Below are 8559 nucleotides of genomic sequence, written 5' to 3'. Positions count from 1 at the left end.
ATATATATTATAATCTAAAGGGATGAGTCCTAACTAAGGAAGCTTGGCTGTTATTTATTGGTTGAGGTGGTAAGATATCAGAAGGGAGGATTTTCTATTGAAATACCTTCTTGGGTGGCTATTTATCCAACCTATACATTAAGCCATCCTTGAATGAAATGATTTATCTAAGGCAGAACTGTTGGTAACTGTCTGTAATGGTTAATTTCACACATTAATTTGACTGGGCTATGAGTTGCCCAGATATTTGGTCAAACAGTATTCTGGATGTTTTTGTAAAGTCGATTTTTGGATGAGAATAACATTTAAATCAATAGACTGGGTAAAGCAGATTGCCCTCTCTAATGTGGACCTCATCCAATCAATTGAAGGCCTATATAGCACAAAAAGGCTGACTCTTCCCCAATAAGAGAGAATTCCCCCTGCCTGACTGCCTGCACACTGGGACATTGTTTTTTTCCCTGCCTTAGGACTCTAACTGAAACATCAGCTCTTCCAGGTCTCGAGCCTCCTGGAACCATACCATTGGCTCTCCAGCTTGCTGACTGCAAATCATGGGACTTGTCAGCCTCCGTAATTGAGATGTACGTACGTATGTATGTATGTATGTATGTATGTATGTATGTATGTATGTATCTATCTATCTATCTATCTATCTATCTATCTATCTATCTATCTATCTATCCATCTACGATCTATCTATCTTCTATCTCCTATTGGTTCTGTTTCTTTGGAAAACCCTGGCTAACCCACTATCCCATGACATTAGAATTATACCCTCTATGTGAATATCACACTTTTCCAGGGTCTAAACAGTTGATAGTCATCCCAACCCCTACAACTAACTGAAAAAAAATTTACAAGCAGAAGCAATGGCAAAAAAATAAATAAATAAGCCACAGTACACTAAAGAAGCAAATTATTAAAGGCTTATCCTGAGACAAAAGAATGAGGCTGGAGGCATCACTCTGCCTGACTTCAAATTATACTACATAGTGACAGTAATCAAAATGGCATGGTATTGGCAGAAAAACAAATACATGGACCAGTGGAACAGAATTGAGAGTCCAAAAGTAAACCCACACTTATATGGGCAAATAATTTTCAACAAAAAAGCCAAAAACATACAGTGGAGAAAGGAAAGCCTCTTCAATAAATGGTGCTGGGAAAACTGGAAAGCCACCTGCAAAAGAATGAAACTAGACTGTTGTCTATCAATACACACCAAAATTAACTCAAAATGGATTAAGGACCTGAATACAAGACCTGAAACAATAAAACGCATATAAGAAAACATAGGAACTAAACTGAAGGACCTTGGACTTAAAAAAGATTTTATGAATTTGACCTCAAAAGCAAGGGAAGTAAAAGCAAAAATAAATGAAGGAGACTACATCAAACTAAAAATCTTCTGCACAGCAAAAGAAACCATCAACAAGATAAAGAGACAACCATCCGAATGGGAAAATATATTTGCAAGCAACGCCTCTGATAAGGGCCTACTATCCAAAGTATACACAGAACTCATATGATTCAATAACAACAACAAAAAAAACGATCCAATCAAAAAATGGGCAGAAGACCTAAAAAGACACTTTTCCCTAGAGGACATACAAATGGCCAACAAATATATGAAAAAGATGCTCAACATCACTAGCTACTAGGGAAATGCAAATCAAAACCACAATGAGATACCATCTCACACCTGTTAGAATAGCTATAATCAACAGGACAAGTAATAACGGATGTTGGAGAGGATGCGGAGAGAAAGGAACCCTCATACATTGCTGGTGGGAATGCAAATTGGTACAGCCACTATGGAAAAGAGTATGGAGGTTCCTCAAAAAAAACTAATAATTGATCTACCATATGATCTAGCAATCCCTCTACTGGGTATTTATCCCAAAGACTTGAAAACTCATATCCAAAAAGATATTTGCTCACTGATGTTCATAACAGCATTATTCACAGTGGCCAGGACATGGAAGCAACTGAAGTGTTCTATGATAGATGATTGGCTAAAGTAGCTGTGGCACATATATACAATGGAATATTACTCAGCCATAAGAAGAGATGAAATACTTCCATTTGTGAAAACATAGATGGACCTCGAGATAATCATGCTAAGCAAAATAAGCCAGACAGAAAAAGCTGAAAATCACATAATATCACTTATATGTGGGATATAAACCTAAAAGCAACAAATGAATAGTATAAACAGAGACTCATGGACATGGACAATAGACTAGTGGTTACCAGAGGGTGGTGGCGAGGTGGGAAGGGAGAGGTAGACGGGGTAAAAGGGGTCAAATATGCGGTGACAGAAAGAAATCTAACTATGGGAGGTGAACACACAATGTAAATATATATTTTTTGCCCTACTGTTCAAATGTACAACTATGGGAGGTGAACACACAATGTAAATATATATTTTTTGCCCTACTGTTCAAATGTACAACTATGGGAGGTGAACACACAATGTAAATATATATTTTTTGCCCTACTGTTCAAATGTACAACTGAAACTTATCGGATTTTGTTAACCAATGTCACCATAAAAAATAAATTAATTAATTAAAAAATAATGATAAAAATAAAATTTTTATTAGAGGTAAAAAAAATTATTGAAGGCTTAATATTTTTGGTCTATTTACTGACCATAAGTAAATAAATGTTGAAGCAATAGTAGAAAATGGAGAAATGAGACCAGGAAGAAAGAAAAAGAAAAAAGTGGAGAGAAAAGAGCTAGCCAAGAAAGGCCACAGGCAATAGAAGGAGTGACAGAGATGAAATACAACAGTGCTGGTAAGCCCCAGGCCGCCTGAGGGATGAAAGAATTTCAGGGAAATATGGGAAATGGAAAAGAAACACAACTCGCAACTAGAGTAGATAAGATGTCTGGGGTTACTGAAGTCTAGCTAACCCCTATATCTACCATGGGCACTGAGAATATATTGACTGAACTCATAATGAACATCTTGAGTTATTATGAAAACATAATCTTCTTGGGTAGGTTTGTATTTTGTCATTTATCATATGGTATTGTAATTAATACTTTGTCCTCTCTTACTGCCTAACAAACCACCTAAAACAGTGATTTTAAACAACAATGTATTGTTCTCATAATTCTGTGTTGTCCATCTGAGTGATCCTTCTGCTGGATTCGTCTGAGATCAATCATGTGGCCACAGCCATCTGACACTTCTACTGTAGTCCAAGATAGCCTCAGTCACATGCTTGGGACTCTAGCCTTGGCAGGACACCTCCACTTTCTCCATAGTCCCTTTCATCCTCCACTGTTAGACTAGCTTCTTCCCAACGCTTTTCTCTCAAGGTTTCAGGTGAACAAACCCCAATGTGTGGCACTTAGATCAAGCCTCTGCTTGGGTCATGCTTTCTAACATGCCATTGGCCAAAGTAAGTCATTGACCAAATCCAGAGTCAATGGAGGCAGGTCCACATAAAGGCGACAATGATTTACCCTAAGAATCTATCACATCCACTGTGAATTTAAGAATTTAGAATATCAATAGAATTCCCATTACTTAGTACTCGCCTGGCACGCCTAGTGCATAATTCACATCTGGGCAGTCGTACTCCTTAGGGAGAATTTTAGACACTTTGGATAATATTTTGTGTGTTCTACTGAAATATAGCCTAAGCATGCACATATCAAATTATATAGTTTTATTACAAATTTTGTATCTTGTATTTCTCCTGTATATTGTAGTTTGAGCATTATGTTGATTTTTTTTTAAAAAAAATATATTAGGTGTGTATTAGGTTAGATTATATATGAATTTTCTTTCGAGATGGTAATATTACATTACAAAAACACTTGTTACAACAAGGCAGTGTTTTGGGTCTGGTATTTGCGAAATTAATGATTTAAGTTTGAGTGTTTAAGAACAGACTTCAATTATTTCTGAACCTTTATATCCCAGATGAAATGTTACTAAGTTGTTTAATTATTATTGTTAATTTTGATCTCTGTGTTGTGAGAATGTGGAGCAGGAAGGCGAGGGGGTCATTTATGCTTCACAAAGCAGTGAAAAATCACCAAAAGTTCATACTTTATTCTGCTAAACCCAACACTTTTCCAGAACCCTAAACTGCTTCAACTACCCTCCTTCGCATGGCGAATTTGCTTATAGAATTTTGTTTGAATTGTTAATTTATTATACAACAATATACACAGGATTCTTTTCTAGCTTGAGGGTGTAACCGAACAGATGGCGCAGTTCCTGAGCCCAGCAGCTGGAGGGGACCGACGCTGCACACGGCACACAGTAGGAGCACCATAAACGTTGATTGACTGAGTTCATTGCGGCGGTTGACGCGAAGCCATCCACTCCCCAGGCAGTATCCTTATCTCTTTCCAAGCCCACACCCCTGGCCGGAGCGGCAGTGAGCTCGGAGCAGATGGTGAGTCCCGGATGCCAGGTGTGCTGCACGCCCAGCACGGTCCGGGGCGCTGAGGTCTTTGGTCCCTGCCTCGCCCAAGCCCTCCCCTCCCCTCCCCACGAGCTGCCCGCCACCATCTGCGCCACGCGTGATGTAGGACCGCGGCACGACGCCGAGAGGGGAGGGCTAGGAACTGAGAGATCCGGTGCTCCCACCCCCACGCACCCGCCTCTCCTCCCTGCCCCGTGTCACCTGGCAGCCGGTGCCGTCTCCGCGCCTTCCCACCTCCCTCTCTGCAATCAAACGCCTTTCTTCCTCTCCTCTCATCCTCTCTTTCACTTATCTGGCATCTTGCTTTTGCTTCCTCTGCCTACTCCCCAGCGGGTTTTCCTCCCCGCAGACGCACCGCCCCAGCCCGCCCTCGCACACTCTCCAATTGTAGGTCAACTGGTTTGCTAACGTGGACTTAGGTTTGCTCTTGTTTAAGGGCTTTCCCCACGGGGCTCCAACTGTAATTGCTTCTATTCAGTTGTTGGGTTGGGGGTGGGGATCCTGTAGTGTGTGCTCGCATCCACACCGCGTGCTGGGGTCACTGGGACGGCTTCGGGAGCCCCGAGTTGGTGTAGGCAGCCCCATCCGGACACTTATAGAAAGGCAGAGACAGGTGAATGCACGGGAACACAGCGAGCCGAGCCCCTCCACAAAGCTTTGCTTCTAAGGAACCACATGCCTCGGGGCGCAGCCTCTAACAGTTATTCACCTGCCGTAAGCTACCGCCTCTCAGACCTGAAACCAGGGTGGAATCACTGGGACGTCGGGTACGCCCCTTGGCAAGTTCGCCTGGCACCCTAGGGCGCCTCTGCTGCCCTCGCAGACCCCAGGACGCCCGCCCCACCCCGCCTTTCCCGCACTAGCGAAAGGCGAGGGTGGGCACCCAGCACTCTTCCTCCTCCCATAGTCCTCGGGGAGGGGAAGCATGAGGATTCGGGTGCAACCAATTGTCAACGTCCCTTCCCCCTGTGGCTTTTTCCTGCCCCCGCCCTCTGCGCTCACACGCCCCGCTCTGCCCTCCTGAAAGAGCCCAGGCAGCTGCACACTCAGTGAGGCCTCAGCCTGCGGCTAGCCGGGAGGGTGCCCAGCCAGGGTTCGAATGTCGGATGCTAGCCGGAGCGTGGGGCCCAGATGCACAGTTCTCAGAGCGCATTTAGGTGTCCAGAGCACAAGCTGTGGGCACCAACAGAGAAGGGGAACTAGTGGCTGGCAGTTCTGGTTAGCGACAGAACTGGGCACCATCGCCCCGGGCCAAGCTGGCTCCGGGGGTGGGGAGATGGAAGAACTCAGCTCCGAGAAATGACCCCCAGCCAGCCCGGGTCAGTTGCAACTTTAAAGGGGGACTAGGAGCTCGCGAGGGTGTCTTCACTTGGCCTGAATGTGTGTGCGCGTGTCCGTGAGTCTTCAGCTCCTTCCCGGGTTGTAAAGCCTAAAAGGAAGACGGATGTTAAAGTGTTGCTGACAGGATCGCCTGAAACATGTTTACAGTAGGAAAGACTTTCCTCCAAAAAGCACAGCTTGAGTCGATTCCAATTTATTTCCTCCCTGTAACTGGAATCGAAAGGCGAGGCTCGGTCCCGGAGGCTGAACACTGTTAATCCCGCTGAATTTGCTCCGAGCTCCGGGCAGGAGGAGCGGGACCTGCGCCACTGCGTCGCTGAGCTCGGCCAGGCGTCCTGGTCCAAGGAACCATGTTTTCAGGAAGAGGGGTGGCCTTTGCTGGTCCTGCAGTAACGCGCGCCGCTTTACTGCACCGCTCTCGGAAACGGAGAGCTGCTGGCAGAGAAACCGCGTTCTAACTCCGGTTTCGGCAAAATACTGATGCGGTAATTGACAATCTCCCGGGTTCAGTTACTAGATCCAAACGGGAGCTGGCCTGGCTTCCCCAGTCTCGGGGAGCTTCTGACAAATGAACAGGAGGCGGCGTCGGCAGCCCTAATCTTTGATTTATGGGGGGGAAAATAATCAGAATTCACCGATACACCTTATTTACCGCTGATCGTTTAAAATGCTATCTAAAGAAGGTAGACTAGTGGAAGACGATAGGGGTTCAGTAGCGGGGCAAAGGGGAAAAGAAAGAAGTCGGACGATCCCCACGTTTTCCCACGTCTCCTTGCGGACGCAGGGAGGCTCAGCGCTGCCACCTGGCGGCGGCTCCTCCCCAGGTTGGGAGTAGGCTGGCTGCAGAGCAAACCTAGGCTCCACGTGGGTGTGCCTGGCCTTGGCTTTGCGAAATGGAACAGAGGTTCCTATTCATGCTTTGAATCTACAAGGCCCAGACAAACACTCATTTTCTGCTTGTTCTCATCAGAAAATCGACACTCATTTTATGCTTGTTCTCATCAGAAAAAAGAGAGGAAAGGAAAATTAGCTGGCATTGGTATTAAGTGCTTGCTTTAGCCTATCAGGTGCCAGTTGCCAGTTAGGAGGTGGAGAGAAAAAGGTAAAACTTATTAGAAATGCGAGATTCTTATCCCTTCATTCTGAGATTAAAAATATATCGTGGGTTTCATTTTCCTCCAGAATCCTATTTTGATATTTTGCAAATAAGAATTACTTCCATATTATTTTGATTATTATTTTTCAATGCAACTCCCCAAAGGGAAGTCCACTTCCAATACAACTTCATCAGCCCAAAAGGATGAAGTATAAGTTTGTCTTCTTGATTGAGAAGTAAGTTAGCCTTGGATGGAGGGTTCTTTTTCATGAAGTGTGGAACCAGTTGACAAAAGCCAAAGACATCAGATTTCCCAGGGCTTCTTCCCTGTCTGTGAAAGTAACAGTGAGAGGGTTTTTTTCCATCTTTATTTTTATTTGAATTGAATACTTGTCAGATCAGCCCAACTCCTACTATCATAGTTTCTATAACCCAGACAAGGCAAAATCTTGCAAATCAGTACAAATCCAGATTTGTTAAACTAATTTCCCTTCAAGTTCCCTCCCCCACTTATACTATAGAAATATATTAAGCAGTGAGATAGAATCTTATTTCCATCTATACCCCATACTATTTTATGGATGTGAGATTTTATGTTGTGCAGGTGTGTGAGAGCAGAAGAAATGAATTAGCACATAACACATTACATCAAATAGAATTACATTATTTAATGGGAAATAAAATATTTACTTTAATTCAAAAATTGCTAATTTTAATTCATTATTAATATAGACAATTAGTCTATTATTCTAAAATAAGTTTTGTTGGTTGTTTTTTTTTTTTTTTTTTTTTTTGCAAAATTATCTTAGTTTAAAGAGTAGCATTAAGGATTACTTCATGTACTGCAAAGCCAGCAGAGGGAACACTGAGTACTGATTTAGTAGGGGCCACCAAATATCTGGTATTTTGGGAAAAAATGTCAGTAATGAAGAACTGGTTACAAAGCATATGAAGTTAGGTAATGAGAACACAGAAATCTTTTCTCATTATTTCGTATTCAGAAGCCTAGAGGCCTAACACATTCCAGTGTGCACATACTTACTCAGTTGGTGAGAGAGATGACATGAATAAAAGGCCATTTGTCAAATGTTTTCTTACATTTTAAGGGAACTAATAACACCTAAGAACAAATCTACTTCAGAAGTCTAAGCATTTATATACACTATAATAATACTTTAAAATCAATGGAAATTACTAATACCATATTTCTTCGATTCTAAAAACTTTTCATTTTCAAATCTCTGAATTAGGGATAAGTCCTACAACTGGAGGATGTCACAGACTCATTTGCAGTTTTTCTTCCTTAGTGGCATATAACAATGGTGTTTATTAAAATTTATTGGATTTGTTACAATAAATACATTTAACGATATAAATACACCAGCGACTTTTTCTGGTACACTTTTTAAAATTTGTGTGCTTTGAACATAAACAAAATTACTTTGACTGCTTTGATTAACTTCCACTTTTCCTCTATCATATTCAGTGGTAGAAGCATAAATGGCTTTAGAAATATAATCAATTATATTAATATTCACCTTGACTGAATTGTCACAAAATAGCTATACTCTCAAATCATTTTTGGTACAAATTCCAAAATATAGTATTTATCCTTTTTTTATTCCAGTGACGATTTTATTTAAAAAACAGACCTCTTGGTTTTTATG

At 42.2% G+C, this 8559-nt stretch overlaps 1 long non-coding RNA gene across 2 annotated transcripts in view; it reads right to left on the bottom strand.

Annotated features, from left to right (window-relative positions):
* Window positions 1-5466, bottom strand: part of LOC111732299 — a 63976-nt gene extending 58510 nt beyond the window's left edge. For both annotated transcript variants that reach the window (XR_002777482.1, XR_002777483.1), the window contains exon 1: window positions 4657-5466. This is a non-coding gene — a long non-coding RNA (uncharacterized LOC111732299). The remainder of the gene's footprint in view (window positions 1-4656) is intronic.
* Between the last annotated feature and the right edge of the window lie 3093 nt (window positions 5467-8559).

The sequence above is a fragment of the Pteropus vampyrus genome, unplaced genomic scaffold, assembly GCF_000151845.1.
Source record: "Pteropus vampyrus isolate Shadow unplaced genomic scaffold, Pvam_2.0 Scaffold440, whole genome shotgun sequence".
NCBI lineage: Eukaryota > Metazoa > Chordata > Mammalia > Chiroptera > Pteropodidae > Pteropus > Pteropus vampyrus.
Note: the sequence above shows the minus strand (reverse complement) of the source record. Positions and strands in the feature narration are given on the sequence as shown.